The sequence below is a fragment of the Aegilops tauschii genome, chromosome 1, assembly GCF_002575655.3.
Source record: "Aegilops tauschii subsp. strangulata cultivar AL8/78 chromosome 1, Aet v6.0, whole genome shotgun sequence".
In the NCBI taxonomy this organism is placed as follows: Eukaryota; Viridiplantae; Streptophyta; class Magnoliopsida; order Poales; family Poaceae; genus Aegilops; species Aegilops tauschii.
In genome coordinates this window covers 462,469,699-462,487,575 of record NC_053035.3, presented here as the reverse complement: position 1 = coordinate 462,487,575, position 17,877 = coordinate 462,469,699, and the positions used below count along the sequence as shown (strand labels likewise).

The 17,877-nt window shown below is 44.2% G+C and overlaps 2 pseudogenes; one reads left to right on the top strand and one right to left on the bottom strand.

Annotated features, from left to right (window-relative positions):
• Positions 1-2,912: 2,912 nt before the first annotated feature.
• LOC109743996 (myb-related protein Hv33-like) lies at positions 2,913-4,185 on the bottom strand (annotated as a pseudogene).
• A 93-nt stretch (positions 4,186-4,278) lies between these two features.
• On the top strand, positions 4,279-5,937 carry LOC109743995 (myb-related protein Hv33-like; annotated as a pseudogene).
• Positions 5,938-17,877: the final 11,940 nt, after the last annotated feature.

Here is a 17,877-nt window from a genome sequence, read left to right as displayed (position 1 = left end):
AAATCGGACGACTTCTTCTTGACTTGTTGAAACAAAGCGGCGGCCAACACCATCTATCAAACAATAATATAATCATGAGAATCTAACTTTAAAAGCTAGCAATGTAAATTATGACTAACTTTGCAATTCAACTTATGTGAGTTTGGACTTCAATCTCACTTTGATTCTGGCCAAGCATGAAAGCACGGTGGTCGAGAAACTTGTCCACATTTTCTGGGATGGTGGACCATCTATGTTGGAGAGAGATCACATTGCAGTTGGTAATGATAGGATGTGACTTCACATATTCCTTGTGTTCATGATAGTGCTTGTGGATCTTCTCCCAATACTTGTTGCCCTTTTGCCACGTGCCACCTACAGGGTCCATGCTTGTGGCAAACCAAGATTTGACCGACAAAACATCCTCAAATGTTGTGAATGTTGTACCTCCACTACTAGGAAAAGGCCTGCTAGTGGCGCACCTGTTTTGCCTACTAATGGCGCACTACAGGTGCACCACTAGCATCACGCCATTAGAATTTTTTATGCGCCATTAGTATCTGGTATACTAATGGCGCACCAGGCAGTGCGCCATTACTATCTGACTTAGTAATGGCGCACCACATAGAAGTGCGCCATTACTAACATTTTTTTCAAAAAAAATTCAAAAATATTTTTTCAAAATTTTCTTAATCTCGGGTCAAATCGCACTCACTTAACTTCAGAGTTCTATCCAACCCCAGCACCAGCTCACTTAACAGGCACTTGTTGATATATCTAGCATATCAATCTTATTAAACCCTGTTGATGTCTAGGACTTTGTTCATGTTCATGAGTGTGATGAAATTTTGAAAAAATATTTCAAACTTCTGTTCATATTACGTATCATATTTTGAACATTTTTTCAAAAAAAAATTGAAACTATTTTTTTTTCTGTTACTAGTGGCGCACCTAGCAAATGGTGCGCCACTAGTAAGTTTGAATTTATTTTCCATTTCCCCCTCGAGATCTTAAAAGTCTCGTATCTTTTTTTCTGTTAGGTTTTTGGGGATTCTAAAAATGTTCAACGGGGTTTCCCCGATTGAATTCGGATGTATCTTTTCGAGTAGATGATTTTTCATATAAAAACGTTTTAATCCGAGTTCGTATGCAAATGTTATGCCCATTTTACAAATTCCAGAGAGATTTTGCAAATAAAGTCAAAATTCATATTTGTAAATTTTCCCAACAACTAGACCACATATCACATGGGAAACTTATTTTATTTTATTTTTTTGACATTTTCTTTTATTTTTTCTAAAACTGAAAAGGCGGTCCCCGGGGTGGGGGGTGCATTCGGTGGAATTTTTGGGCAAAGTTAGTAGTGGCGCACCGAGGGTGTGGTGCGTCATTACTAGTTAAAACTAGTAATGGCGCACTATTACTAGTTAAAACTAGTAATGGCGCACTATTACTAGTTAAAACTAGTAATGACGCACTGTCCCTTGATGCGTCATTACTAGTTTTAAAATAAAAAATGAAAAAAATTGTTAATAGTGGCGCACCGAGGGTGTGGTGCGCCATTACTAGTTAAACTAGTAATGGCGCACTATCCCCTGGTGCGCCATTACTAGTTTAAAAAAATAAAAAAAATTGTTAGTAGTGGCGCACCGTGGATGTGGTGCGCCATTAGTATTTGGACACTAATGGCGTACCAACACATGGTGCGCCATTAGTATATAGTAGTGGCGCATCACATGTGTGGTGCGCCATTAGTGTCCATATTATCTATAGCCCTTTTCCTAGTAGTGCTCTTGCCTTGTGTACCTTTGCCCTTTTTTCTTCCTAGTACCCGATGTTCCCCCAACATCAAGTGTAGGACAATTTGGATCCCTCAACCCATATTCCATACCGTTCGTAGGCTCTTGACTCTGGTTGATCATCTTGGCCACGTAATTTTCCTAAAATGATCATGATTCCAAATAAACTTATGTAATATGCAACTAACTCTTTCAAATGACATATGTAGCTAATTGATCAAATGACATAGCGAATATAACGAACAAAGGGATACAAAATGGAGCAAAATTTGTACCGTCTCCTTCTGGAATGTTCTGTCAAACAATAGCTGGGCAGACCGGACGTCAGCACTGCCGGTGCTTGTCTGCACCCGTTGGAGTTGTGGCCAGTCGCACACCTCGTCGTCCTATCCTTGTGTTTCCGTAAATCCATCCGGAATCACTCGATTGGCCATTGATCGATGTCAGTCGCGAGCGGGGCAGATGGTGCCTTCGTTGCCGGCGGCAGGATGAATGGGTGTTGGGCGACCAGGCGTAGCGGAGGGGACATATCCTCCTAGAGGTCCACAACATCCTTGGTCGGAACTTCCTGCGCCACCGCTTCCCTCTTGCACTGCTTCCTTCGTCGCTCCCTCCGGGCGACGTTCTCTGGCTTGCAGCTCGTGACCAGGGACGGGAGCCCCACGGACGCTGCTGAGGCAACGTCCGTCGTGCCTATGGAGAATGGGGTACCCGGCTACGACTTCTAGGGTGGCGGATGGGGAGCAAAGGTGGAGGACAACGATGACTAGGGCGCGGGATGAGGACGGTGAATTTGATGAACTTGGTCAATTTGGTGTAATTTATGGTGGGTCCTATCTATCGGATCCGACGTGACAAACGTGACCAGTCGTGTTCGGGCCTCCTTATACCCGTCCTAAATTTAGGTTGAATATAAGGAGTGTCGGTCAGTCCTAAAATATAGAGCCGGTTTGAGGAGCCCGACTCTAGATGCTCTAATAAAATACTCATTACCTGCTCAGCATGCTACAAAAAGCAAACCGATGTGCCTATAAAAATGGTACTGCTCTGTGCTACAAATTACTGCTCGAACTCCCGATGTAGCACCAACTTGCGTTCTAATGGAGAGAGAAAGGAAAGTCTAGAACTATTGTCTTAAGTTGAAATCGAAATGAGGCTCTGTTCTGGGCAGGGCAGCGAGAACTTGCGCTCTAGCGGTGCGTCGTGTTGCCGCTCCATCTCCCCCATGGTCCAGTGCGGCACCTCGCCGTCGAGCACGCTGCCCACCTTGCCGCCGTAGTTCCAGTTGCTGCTGTTGCTCGAGCTCTCCCCGTAGCCCAGGTTCTCTGACACGTCCAGCACGCAGCTGTAGCCGGCCGCGCCAAACCCGGCATCGTCGTCCACGCCCTCCTTGCCGCCGCCGAATTGGCCGTACAATGCTGCCGCGCCAAGGGTCGGAGAACCCGTCACCATAGTCGGTGCACCCGGGAACGGGTCGAATACCACCGGCTGCTTGGGAGCGAGGCTGCCGTCGACCGCCGTGGAAAGGGGTTTATGGTCTTCCTCTTCCGCGTCCGGCAATGCCGACGTGGCCGTGTCGGCGGCGGCCACGGGCTTGTGCATGGCGGGGTCGAGGCCTTGCTGCCGGAGCTTCTTCTTGATGCAGCTGTTCCAGAAGTTCTTGATCTTGTTGTCTGTCCGGCCCGGCAGGTGTGACGCGATCTGAGACCACCTGCAAGCACACACGCATCAGTAATTCGGTACGTTGTCCCGAATCTTTCTGCTAGCTCGATCGATTTTCGCACTGTGAAATTAATATGACCTGAATGCATTGCGCGGACGGACGGAACTATTCCCTAGGATCTCGTGGACATTGACGAGGACGGGGCGGAGGTAGTTGTGCCACCGGAGGCGGCAGCTCTTGCCGCACCGGTGCACCCCGGCCAGCAACGGAGGCCGTGCCGGATCCCGGATGATGTGGTTGTAGTCTTGTAGAGCTTCTCGTCTTTCTCGGGCGACCACAACCCCGTCCGGAGCTTGGGCTGCTGTCCGCCGCCGGACGACGGACGTCCATTGATTCGTCTGTGGTAGCTACTGGCCGGCCTTGTAGCTACTTCCACGACAGGATCGAGCAAGCAGCCAGCCAACGTCGATGGTTGTACACTAATGGCGAATTGGCGGTCGATCAACCGTTGCTTCCTCCCGATCGATCAACCGTTGCTTCCTTCCTCCCGAATTGGGTATAAATGGTCGGGTATATCTGGGAGAAGCGTGAGTGAGAAGAACCGCAAGCTCAGTAAGCTTGGCGAGTGAGGTGGGGCCCGACGACGAGTAGCCCCCTCCCGCCGACGTGTGGGCGCCGCCAGGAGGGTCCGACAAACCTGTAGACTTGGTCGCAGGTCGAGCTCAGTAACTTGTAGCTGGGCATAGACGATTTTTTGTCAAAAAAAACCCTTGCCCAACAGAATTGACAAAAAAGACCCCTTCCAAATGAAATTGACAAAAAAAGACCCCCTCAGCCATGGCGGCAGCCGCGCCAGGCGACACGTGGCACCTGCCGCCACGGTGGGAGGCCGCCAGCCGGGCAGGCGGCGGCCCGCGGATTACGGTGCAGTTGCTCGCGCGACGTAACGGAGGCCCGGTGGTGGGGCCTGCCGCCTGTGGCTGAGGCGGCAGCACAGGTAGGTAGCCTCGTCGCGTCGTGGCGCACATCACAGTGGCCTAGCCTAGCTACGTAGCCTCGTCGCGTCGTGTCGTCGATCTGAAATACCCCGCATACAGAGAGAAAGAGACGATGGAATTGTTTTCGTAGCATGCATGAGAACGAACATGAAAACTTGTGACGAGACGACAAGAAATGAGATAGAAATGATGCATGGCAGATCAGACTCGGCTTAATTAAACTGCTTACGTAGTTGCCTTGCCCCCCATGCATGTTTATTTAGCATTGGTACGTAGAGCACGCATGCATGTTCCTTAGTCCGTACTGCTCTTAGACGAGCGGCACCGTAGCGCGCATGCAGGGACCTGCCGCCAGCCAGAGAGGCGGCCAGGCCTACCGGCACAGTCCTGCCGCCAGCCCCTGAGGCGGCGGGGGCCCACATCGCCAGCCCGTTCCGTCGTGCCAGCCTTTTGCGGTTATGCCGAGCCTGCCGCCTCGCGGCATGGGCTGCCGCCTCGCACCGTGGCGGCAGGTGCCACGTGTCACCCGGCGCGCCTGCCGCCACGGCCGAGGGGTCTTTTTTGTCACTTTCATTCGGAGGGGGTCTTTTTTACAATTTCGTTTGGTAGGTGGTCTCTTTTAACAAAAAATCGGCATAGACTTGGTCGCGTCGAGCGAGCCGGTCATGTACTCGTGTTCCCCGGTTAAGTTTACAATCTACTGCTACTTGCCAATTTGTACTTCTTTGTTGAACCTCACGTTGCTACCGATCCATTCATCCTAGTACGTACGTACATTAATTTTGCAGTGCTCGCGTTCAAGCAGAGTGGGTGGGCTGAAAGATTTGGGATAACATGCTGAGGCGTCATGCGTGTGTGCTTGCAGTTGCAGGTGGTCACAGATCGCGTCGCACCTGCCGGGCCGGACGGACAACGAGCTCAAGAACTTCTGGAACAGCTGCATCAGAAGAAGCTCCGCCAGCAAGGCATCGACCCCGCCACGCACAAGCCCATGGCTGCCGCCGACACGGCGTCACGGCCACGGCGGCATTGCCGGACGCGGAAGAGAATGACCGTAAGCCCCCTGCCGCGGAGGCTGACGGCAGCCTCGGTCCGAAGCAGCCGCAGGTTTCAACCCCTTCCCCGTGTGCGCCGACTACGGCAGCAGGTTCGTCGAGGACCTCAGCGGGGCGAACGCTGCGGCATTGTATGGCCAGTTCGGCGGCGGCATGGAGTGCCCGGACGATGACGCCGGGTTCGGCGCCGGCGACTACAGCTACGTGCTGGACGTGTCAGAGAACCTGGGCTGCGGGGAGACCTCGAGCAACAGCAGCAACTAGAACTACGTCGGCGAGGTGGGCAGCGTGCTAGACGGCGAGGTGCTGCACTGGGGCAAGGCGGAGCCGGCCTTCGGGGCAGCACGACGCGCCGCTGCCCGTTGGAGCACAAGTTCTCGCTGCCGTGCCAAGAACAGAGCCTCCTCGCAAGTTTCGATTTCAACTTGGAACCATACTTCTGATCTTTTCTTTCTTCTTCCATTTTTTACCCTGTTAAATTATCTCGATTCCCACCAAACATGAAACACCTCGCTAGATGGGCCACGAATATGGTTGTAATTTTTATTTCCTCTCTGTTGTTCTTTGTACTATTATAATTAAAAATGAGTAGATTGAAAGTTTCTCGAAACAAAAACAGGATAGCATTGATCAGGGATTTTATTTTTGCAGGTAGCATAGATTAGGGATTGTACGTACCATATAAGTTTGATTTCTCAGAAACAGATAATACAATACTATAGTAATTAAACCCTTGAAAAAATAAACAATTGGACAATGATATTTGGCACACGTGTGCCACATTGCTAAAAGTGCCACACCATTCTTCTCCCTTCGATCCCACCTCCTCCCGAGCAACCGCCCTCCTTCGATCCCATCTTCTCCGGTTTTTTTTCAGGTCTGTAGTTTAAAATAGGCAAAAAGAAAGGATAGATCAGGGATTTTATTTTTGCAGGTAGCATAGATTAGGGATTGTACGTACCATATAAGTTTGATTTCTCAGAAACAGATAGTACAATACTATAGTAATTAAACACTTGAAAAAATAAACAATTGGACAATGATATTTGGCACACGTGTGTCACATTGCTAAAAGTGCCACACCATTCTTCTCCCTTCGATCCCACCTCCTCCCGAGCAACCGCCCTCCTTCGATCCCATCTTCTCCGGGTTTTTTTCAGGTCTGTAGTTTAAAATAGGACAATGATATTTGGCACACGTGTGTCACATTGCTAAAAGTGCCACACCATTCTTCTCCCTTCGATCCCACCTCCTCCCGAGCAACCGCCCTCCTTCGATCCCATCTTCTCCGGGTTTTTTTCAGGTCTGTAGTTTAAAATAGGCAAAAAGAAAGGATAGATCAGGGATTTTATTTTTGCAGGTAGCATAGATTAGGGATTGTACGTACCATATAAGTTTGATTTCTCAGAAACAGATAGTACAATACTATAGTAATTAAACACTTGAAAAAATAAACAATTGGACAATGATATTTGGCACACGTGTGTCACATTGCTAAAAGTGCCACACCATTCTTCTCCCTTCGATCCCACCTCCTCCCGAGCAACCGCCCTCCTTCGATCCCATCTTCTCCGGGGTTTTTTCAGGTCTGTAGTTTAAAATAGGACAATGATATTTGGCACACGTGTGTCACATTGCTAAAAGTGCCACACCATTCTTCTCCCTTCGATCCCACCTCCTCCCGAGCAACCGCCCTCCTTCGATACCATATAAGTTTGATTTCTCAGAAACAGATAGTACAATACTATAGTAATTAAACACTTGAAAAAATAAACAATTGGACAATGATATTTGGCACACGTGTGTCACATTGCTAAAAGTGCCACACCATTCTTCTCCCTTCGATCCCACCTCCTCCCGAGCAACCGCCCTCCTTCGATCCCATCTTCTCCGGGTTTTTTTCAGGTCTGTAGTTTAAAATAGGACAATGATATTTGGCACACGTGTGTCACATTGCTAAAAGTGCCACACCATTCTTCTCCCTTCGATCCCACCTCCTCCCGAGCAACCGCCCTCCTTCGATCCCATCTTCTCCGGGTTTTTTTTCAGGTCTGTAGTTTAAAATAGGCAAAAAGAAAGGCATTAAAGGGGAATCGAACCCAGACCCTCCCATACGAAACTGACCTGCAACATCCAGTTGCGCTAGCCCACTTAACTGATTAAATATAACTTACATACTAATTGTATCTTCCTGTGGTGAGAATAAACAAAACAAGCAGTGATTAGTAACTGAAAATCCAAACCGGCAGCCTCACTTCTACGGGTTTTGGAACAATGCCCCCCCCCCTCCGGTCATTGTTACCATGGTGTTTGTACGTAAGTACTCAGATCTGCGGTGAGTAAATTATCACGTTATTTAGGCAGAAGTTATCGCGTGTTCAAAAAGTCACTTGGGCAAATTTACTATGGTGTTTCGTACCAAAGTTACCATGTTTGCGGTGTGTAAATCATCATGCAAGGTACATAGAAGGTATTGTGTGTACGTTTTCAACAATTTTTTCACCCCCAGATTAGAAAGTTACCATGATGTTCATACACAAGTTATCAGATCTGCATGAGTAAACTATCATACTATTTACACAAAGGTTATCAGAGATATGTTTTTATCAACTTTTTCCTGGGTCAAAAATTACCGTGGTGTTTGTACGAATATTATCACGATCGTGGTCTGTATATTACTGTGTTATTTATACACAATTTATCGCTGTATGTTTCAACATCATTTTCTCCGAGTCAAAAGTTAATACGGTGTTTGTACATAACTTATCAAGTTTGCGGTGCGTGAATTACCGTTATATTTACATAGAATTAACAGGGATTATTTTTTCAATAAATTTTCACCTAGTCAAACTTTTTCCTTATTTGGTCAATGTTACCGAGGTATTTACATCCAGGTTATCAAATATGCAGTTTGTATATTACCATGCTATTTACAATTTATCTAGGGTATGTTTTTGAACAACTCTTTCCCCTGATCAAAGTTACCGAGGTGTGTATGTAAGTTATTATTAGGTCTACGGTTCATATATTATCATGCTACTTACACTGAAGTTACCGGAGGTATGTTTTAACAAACTTGTTTTTCCGGAGACAAAAAGTTACCGCGGTGTTTGTACATAAGTTATCACGTCTGTTGTCTGCACATTACCATGCTATTTGCACTGAAGTTACCAGAGGGTGTGTTTTTCAACAACTTCTTTCTTCGGGGTTAAAAAGTTATCGTGGTGTTTGTACATAAATTATCACTTCAGTTGTGTGCATATTACCATGCTATTTGCACAGAAGTTAATGGGGTGTATGTTTTCCAACAACTTTTCTCCCGAATCAAAAAAGTTACCGTGATATTTATCCGTAGGTTATCAACTCTGTTGTGGGTGTATTACCATGTTATTTACACAAACGTTATCGGGAGTACGTTTTAAACAAAAAAAATCTATCTCAAACTATCACTGTGTTTGTATGTAAGTTATCAGGTTTTCGTGTATATATTACCGTGTTATTAACACGAGACTTACTGGGATAAATAGTTCAGAGAAAAAAAATGCTTTAGAACTAGCAATATCCTAAACAATGTGCAGCAAAAAAGATGGAAGTTCAAAATAAAATGTCACTGCGTTCTTGTTCTCTGTCGGCAGTAGCAAAAATCCACAATCTAAAACAAATGTAGGCCTACATGGAACATCAAGACGTGCTGGAGTGTCCCAGCTTGAGTACCTGCTTCATGGGAGATAGGTTCAAATGAGGTTATATTTTTAATAACTTTTTTCCCCGAGTCAAAATTAGCATGGTGTTTGTACCTAAATTATCAAGGTTGTGGTGCGTAAATTACCGTGCTATTTACACAAAAGTTATCGTTGTACGTTTCAACAATTTTTCCCCGGTAAAATACCACGGTGTTTGTATGTGTGTCATCAGGCATTCCGTGTGTATATTATCATGCAATTTTAAAGGGGTATATTTTCAACAAGTTTTTTCCTGAGTCAAAATGACTCATCTAAAATACAAGATCATGCAAAATTATTCATCTTGTCAAACAAACAAAATCATGCTTCTCTCATATAGTTCAGATGCATAATTAAGTAATTAACTAAAAAATGAAACCATGCTTGACGCATATAATTCAGATGCATAAATAACTGAAGAAGAAAACCATGATTGACTCATATCGTCTAGATGCAGAGTCCAGATGCATAATGTTTCTTGGCTCGCATAATTCAGATGAGTAATTTTGCTTGAGTTGAATGAAAGCAAAATTACGAGCCAACCAACAAAACCATGCTTTAGTCGTATATAATTCAGTAGCTCAGATGCATAATTTTCCTTGCTGAACTAGATCTTAACTATGAGTCATCCAGGAATCATGCTTCATGCTCGTATGAACCCAAATTCTGCTGAAGTTCCTTTAGCCACCCAACAAGGAATGCAGAAAAAGTACTCACAGGACCGAGAACACAAGTAGTAACTGAAGAACACCAGAATTTATAGATGAAGAAGAGAAACCAGTCAAGATGCATGTCAGTCACTCGCTTCTGCAAGGAAATCACCCAAATAATCCTCAAAAATAACAAGGAGCCGAACCCTTGCTCACTTCGCCAGCCCCACACACGAACTGCTTGCCTGCTTGTCAGCCATCGCCGCCCTTCGTTCAGTCCGCCGGAGATCCCCTGCGACGCCCGGATCCGGTCTCCGCCGTCCCTGACCTGGGTCTCCCCGGATCCGGCAGGTGCGCCACCGGACGCCTTGAGCCAGGCGTCTTCGTCTCCATCGCCCGGCTTCACGTCATCCCTAGCGCGTGGACTGCAACGTCGCCCATCGCCTCCTCTCTGTTCGCGCCGTCAGGGATGAGGTATGCAGCCGCCGGAGCCACTCGCCGCCGTCCCTCCTGATCCTCTCCAGCCCGCACCTCCGGTGAACGTCCGCCCGGCCGCATCTCCCTCTCCTCCGCTTCTTCCTCGTCCCACATCTCAATCTGTCTCTGTCGGGATGCATCGCGCGGGCGACGAGGCGGAGCCATATTTGTTGCAGTTGCCGGAGAAGAGGCTGTAGGTGAACACGAGATCTCGATCGGGTGGCTCCGGATGCGTTAGGTCGTTTTTCAATCTGCCACACGGTTGCCAAATACATATTTCGTAAACAATTATACTACTCTGCATGACCTCACTATCTACGAGAAAATTCATAGTTGCCAATTATATTGTGGAGTAAATTATCGAAGGCTCGGCATACAGCCTCTATGAAAAGTATCATACAAAAACCAGTCGGCGTATACTTAGCGTTTGGTAAAGTGTGTCATTTGCCGAGCGCTAACAAAACACACTCAACATAGATAGCGAGTTTGGCAAAGGTGGCAAAAACATTCGGCATAGACAACACGCTCGGCAAAGCCCTGGACATGTGTCCCTGCCACGCATGTCTAACAGCTTCGTGACCGCGGGCATTGTTTGCCGAGTGTCTTGTAACGGTGACTCAACTTACAATATAACACTGATTTATTTATTTTTAATGCAACTAATATAAGTAGAGAGCGCTTGGTACTATGCTTTTGTTACAATATTTTCTTTTTTTAATGGAATTAAGGGTAAGCCGAGTGCACCGATAAATTCGCTCGGCTTATCCTTTTGGATCATTCTTTTTCCAGAAAAAATGTACTAATTGTAAACCGAGTGCTTGACAATTTACACTGGGCTTATCCTTTTGTATTTTTTATATTTCCTTTTATTTTTTAGTTCACAATGTTCCTTTTTATTAGTTTTCCCTACCATTTTGTGTTTTTTGTTGTATTCTCCCCTTCCCCCCTCTCTTTCACACCCATTGTTTCCCATTAGAATTCCACACCACTTAATCCCCTCCCTTTTTTTACCTTATCTTTTCACGTCTCTTTTTTTTAACGTCGTTTGCCTACTTCAAAGTTGTTTATTAGATTTGTCCTATTTACACAACCTTTGTATAGCCATGTTAGGACCACATGCAGAAGGTGAAGCGGTTCCAACCATCTCGCGGGAAGGATCTAACTATCGAGTGGGAGCGCATCCGGTTAGTGAAGGGTTTGCGGGTCCGTTCCTCTGCTACACTCGGAACTTTTTCTACGATCAACTAAATCTATTCCATGGCACATGGCAGGTCCTGACCTTTTTCAGGGCCTGCCAGTCATGTCCCACACATTTACTGCATTTCTAGGCTTTAAGGCCAGAAATTTAAGATCTAACCTACGGCCACATGAAATGACGGGCATAAATGGGCTAAAAAAAATCCATGTTTGGTTCCTGACTAGGCCCTATGCATCCAAAGAGGAGGGAGGCCCCGACACCGGCGGCCAAGGCTAGGCTGCAAGCGTGTGGTTTGCCGCCGTTTAAATCCATGAAAGTTCATGTGAGGCCTAAAATTCATGGGACCTGGTGCGATGTCATCATATGGGCCTTGGAGGGTGCGGTAAAAATTTGAGAGTGTTTCACAAAAGCCATCATGGAGGCTATGTGAAAAGGCACCATCTCATAAAAAAGATCTAGCTTTCGAGAGGGATCATGTCCAGATTGTGAAGGAATTGCAGGGCTCATTCCTCTGTTAGCCTCAAAACTTTTCCTGCTGTCAATAGAGGTCGTTCCATTGCTGCTTCTGCAATTTTTGTGGTAAACTATTGGTCTTCTTTTACGTCCTGTCATGACACTGTCGAGGTTGTTCCTAGTAACAAAGGTAAAGGAAAAAGGGAGGTGCTACACCAGTTTTCGCAACATCACAACAACAGGTGGGATGGAAACCTCCACCAGAAGATTATATCAAGATCAATGTCGATGCCAGCTATGTGGAGAGTATTACTGCGGCCAGTGTGGGGGTGGTTGTTAGGAACTCATCTGGCGAAGTTATTATATCTTTGTGGGACTTTCTGGGTCAGTGCTACAGTGTGAATGAATCTGAGCTGCGTGCTTGCCTGGCAGGCCTTTATATAGGTATTACTCTTCACCAGTCCATTATTTTGGAGACTGATTGTGCTTTTATCCATTCTTTTCTTGAAAATGAGAATCTGGACAGGTCCTCGCTCGTTGATCTGAAGAAAGAAGCCTTGAGTATACCGAAGACACTTAAGAATTTTAAAATTGCGAAAATTAATCGGAACGCCAATAAGGTGGCTCATGAAATTGCGAAGTTTAGCTTTATAAGTAAATCTGATGGGATTCTTCTTAATAGTGTTCCGCCCTGTGTGGCGAATTTTGTAATGAATGATTGTAATAACATTATTAATTAATTAATGTATGGGGAGTTTTTCAAAAAAAATAGAGGTTGTTCCATGGAACATGCCAGGTTCCAGCCTTCCATATTTTGTGCATTTACTGCATTTCTAGGTATTAATGCTGGAAATTCAAGATCTAACATGCTGCCATAAATTATGGCGGCAAATGGGATGAAAGTCCCTATATGTGATATTTCATCCATGACTAGGCCCTATGCATCCAAACGGGAGGAAGGGCCCTCATTGGAAGCCAAGGCTACGCCACCGAGAAAATCACAAGACCTGACGCGGTGTCATCATACGGCCCCTGGAGGACGCAATAAAAATTTGAGAGTGTTTCGCAGAAAACTTCATGGAGGTTGTGTGGAAACAGGACAATCTCCCAGGAAGGCTCTAGCTTTTGAGAGGGAATATATCCGGTTTGTGATGGGTGTGCGGGGCTATTTTGTCGGTTGGCCTCGAAACTTTTTCTACAGTCAACAAAGATAATTACATGGCAGATGCCAGGTTCTGGCCGTTTTTTGTGCCGGTCTACCATATTCCGAACGTTTACTGCATTTCTAGGGTTTATTGCCAAAAGTCAAGATCTGGCCCGTTGTCACGTTAAATCATGGAAATAAATGAGTTGAAAGTCCATACATGTGGTCTTTGGTCCATGACTAGGCCATGTGCATCCAAATTGCCGAATATTCATGCGACTTGGCGTGGTGTCATCATACAACACAGGAGCATGTGGTAAATATTTGAGAGTGTTTAACAGAAGCCTTCATGGAGGTTGTGTGGAGTGGGGCCATTTCTTTGCATCAATCTTATAGATTGTGTCAATTTGATAAAATATGCCTTAGACATGATCTTACTAACCGTTAGCCATGGGTTACTCCAGAAGCAATGTTTACACTGTAAGAATTTGTTTCAAGAAAGAATTGACAAGGTAGCAGATATATCTCAAATGTATTTATATTTTTTTATTGTTTAATGCTATGTTTATATCACATTATGATATTTTTGGCACCAATTTTTATATTTTTTCTGGACTAACCTATTAACTCAGTAGTCTTATGGCTTTTTATCTTAACATGGATAAGCTTATACCTATAGATATACTTTTGCAAATGGATGATAAAACCACTACCATACCTATAGGCATATGTGAGAATTTGTTTGTTATGGCTGCTATTTAATGAATGTTGTTGTACTTGAGATGCTTGAGCATGGCAACCTGTCTATCATTCTCGCGAGACATTTTCTTAATACTGCAGGGGTTGTCATTCATTGCAACAAAAATAAGTCGACTTTTCATGTCAATGGGAATGAGCATACATCATATTTTCCAAAGAAGACTGATAAAAAATGGATCTCAAAAGGCTGCAAAAATTATGACTATTACCATTAGTGAATTTGAATTGTATATTATTCCGATAAAACGGAATTATCAAACTCTTATAATTGGAACCTTTACTACCAAGTTGAGGTAACATAAGTACTTTCAAAGTTTGTTAGATTTGTAAATTTGAAAACTTTTTGTTAATTAGGCCTGATCACCTTGGTTATCAAATTGTTTTCAAAAATGCAAAATTATTAACTTGGAACCACTCCTCTTTATCTTGTATTAATTGTAGGTTGCTAAGTTTTATGTTTTATTATGTTTATAAAAGGTTGTTAGACTTCTCATGAGCTACAATCCTTCCAATAACTTATGTGGGCTTGAGATCTTTGTAATTTGGCATCATTTGGATCAATGTGCACACGGTATCATACTTTCCATCCAAGGCTCTAAGGATCTTCTTCATGATGAATTTGTTGGTCATCTCTTCACTTCCTAAGCCGACAATATCATTTGCGATGAGAGCGAGCCTAGAGTACATTTCTGGGACTCCTTCACCATCCTTCATCTTGAACTTATCAAGGTGACTTTGGAGCACATCCAGCTTGGATTTCTTGACGAACTCTGTACCTTCATGCATATCAACCAAAGTATCCCAAATTTCCTTTGCATTCTCAAGGAGACTTATCTTGTTGAACTCCTCGGGGCACAAACCATTGAAGAGGATGTCGCATGCTTGAGCATTATACTGCAACATCTTCAATTCTTTCGCGGTTGCTTCACAATCCGGTTATCTTATATCTTCAAAGAATTCACCTTGCAAGGCAACACGAACAACAGTCCAAATGGCGGGGTTATGAGCAAGAATATGCATTTTGATCTTATGCTTCCAACTATCAAAGTTTGTACCATCAAAATATGGACATCTACACTGATAATTTCTGTCACTAGATGACATAGTCTCCTTGGTGGTTAAACCTAATCAATGGAGACCAAAGCTCTAATACCACTTATAGGATTGTGAGTAAGTGTACAGGGGAGGGGTTATTAGACTACTTGACCAAATAAAAACCTAGTCTTTCCCAATTTTAGTTATTGGCAAGTTTTAGCAGATCATACAAGTCAAGCAACACCCAACACGTGCAAGTCTAGATAGTAGGCAGCGGAAAGTAATGACTTTGCATATGAACGTAAATGAGGGATCGGAGAAATCAAACACAATGAAGACATGATGATTTTTGGTGTGTTAGGTGGTGCTATCGTATGTCCACGTTGATAGAGACTTCAACCCACAGAGGGTAATGGCTACACGAGTCCATGGAGGGCCCCACCCACAAAAGGTCCATGAAGAACTAGTCTCACTCAAGGTAGATCTTCATGAAGTAGGTGATCTCTTTGCCCTTACAAACTCCTTGGTTCAACTCCACAAGATTTGGAGGATCCCAAGTGACACCTAACCAATTTAGAAGACACACCACTCTCCTAAAGGTAATAGATATTGTTCACGATGATCAACTCCTTGCTGTTGTGCTTCAAAAGATAGTCTCTTTAACACTCAATCACTCTTTCACAGATTTGGCATGGTAGTAGAAGAAGGATTGGAGTGGAAAGCAACTTGAGGGGGAGAGAAATCAAAGATAGAAGGTTGGAGTGGAATCCCTTGATTTCAACACAAGTGTAGGTGGTTCTCTCTTAGAAAATGGATATGGGAAGTGGTAGTTTCGTCTTGGTTGCTCTCTCTAAGAGTAGGTAGCGTGGGTGGGTTATATATAGCCTTCACAAAAAATCTAACCATTACACACCTTTATGCACAACTCGGTGGGACTAGGTGAAACCACTCGTTGAGACCAACTAGTGCAAAAGATTTGAACTTTAGGCATTTCGGTGAGGTCGGATGAATCCACTCAGTAGGACCGATTGATGATGACCTAAGCACTTTCCTCGCTTCGGTGACACCGATCGATTTCACTCAGAAATTCCAAAATGAAAACAATGGGCTACAGAAGGTTGGCATGTGCACTTCAGTAGGACTGAATGTCATCTCGGTGGGCCCGGATAGGAGTGAATCTGTGGGAATGAGAATGATTTTAGAGTTTTGGATATACAGGATTGTGAGGGTGTGGTTGAGGATTTTTGAAGCGATATCTCTAAGCACTTGAGCAAATGACTCATGATCAAAACCTCACCCCTTTTAATAGTATTGGCTTTCTTAAGGACTCAATGTGATCTTTGATCACTTAACCAAAAATGTAGAGTCTTGGAGTTTTTGCCAATGCTTTGTCCTTTGCCTTTGAGGGGTCAACATTCACATCTCCTTGCCATACCTAAATGAACTTTCCTGAAATATTCTTTGAATATGCTTTAGTTCAATGATGTATATGTTGTTATGAATTACCAAAATAAACCGACGACTAGTTGCACTTCCATAACACAGAGAAAATTAAACGTTTGCATAATTCCTGAGACCATGAGAGTATCTAGTTCCTTAATACTTTCTTCATGAGCTTTGGGGTTTGTTAAATGTCATCTGTAACATGGCGGCTATTGCGACAGCTTGCGGGTTCATGGAGAAGTATGACAAGGGAAGGTCAACTCAAGACTTGGATTTGCTCCTCCATCGATGGAGATATTCTTTGGGCCCTCTGTGTGTGACAATTTTCATTATCGTATGGCTAGACACAACGTGATTTGATCACGGGGATGCTGGAACACAAAAACGAGAAAAGAGAACAAAAGTTCCGGTAATGTGGGAATTGTCATAGTGAACATGTTGTTGATTGATTGCTTGTATCTGCATTGGTATTTCCCCGAAGAGGAAAGGATGGTGCAGCACACCAAAGGTAAGTATTTCCCTTAGTTATGAAACCAAGGCTATCAATCCAGTAGAAGAACCAAGCAACACTATGTAAACAACACCTGCACACAAACAACAAAAACATGCAACCCAACGTGTAAGACGGGTTGTCAATCCCTCAACAGTATTGAGATAGATTAAATTGTATAGGTTTTGATAAATAGATCTAAGTAAAACACAAAATAAAAAATAAAGAAAAATTGCAGCAAGGTATTTTAGATTTAATATATGATAGGAAATAGACCCGGGGGCCGTAGTTTTCACTAGAGGCTTCTCTCAAGAAAATAGCATATGGTGGGTAAACATATTACTGTTGGGCAATTAGTAGAAAAGCGAATAATCATGAAGATATCCAAGGCAATGATCATGTATATAGGCATCACATCCAAGATTAGTAGACCGACTACTATTACTCCACACATCGACCGCTATCCAGTATGCATCTAGTGTATTAAGTTCATGTAAAAACGGAGTAATGCAATAAGAACGATGCCATGATGTAGACAAGATAAAATCACGTATGAATAAGCCCCATCTTGTTACCCTTAATAGCAACGATGCATGCGTGTCATGTCTCTTCTGTCACTGAGATTGAGCACCGCAAGATTGAACCCATCACAAAGCACATCTTCCCATGGCAAGATAAATCAATCTAGTTGGCCAGATCAAACCAATAAATCGAAGAAGAAATACGAGGCTATGACAATCATGCATAAAAAGTTCAACAAAGACTCAAATAATATTCATGGATAGAACTGATCATAAACTCACAATTCATTGGATCCCAAGAAACACACCGCAAAAAAGAGTTACATCAAATAGATCTCCAAGAACATCGAGGAGAACATTGTATTGAAGATCAAAAAGAGAGAAGGAGCCATCTAGCTACTAACTACGAACTCGTAGGTTTGTGGTAAATTACTCACGCATCATCGGAGGGGCAACAAGGATGATGAAGAACCCCTCCATGATCGTTGCCC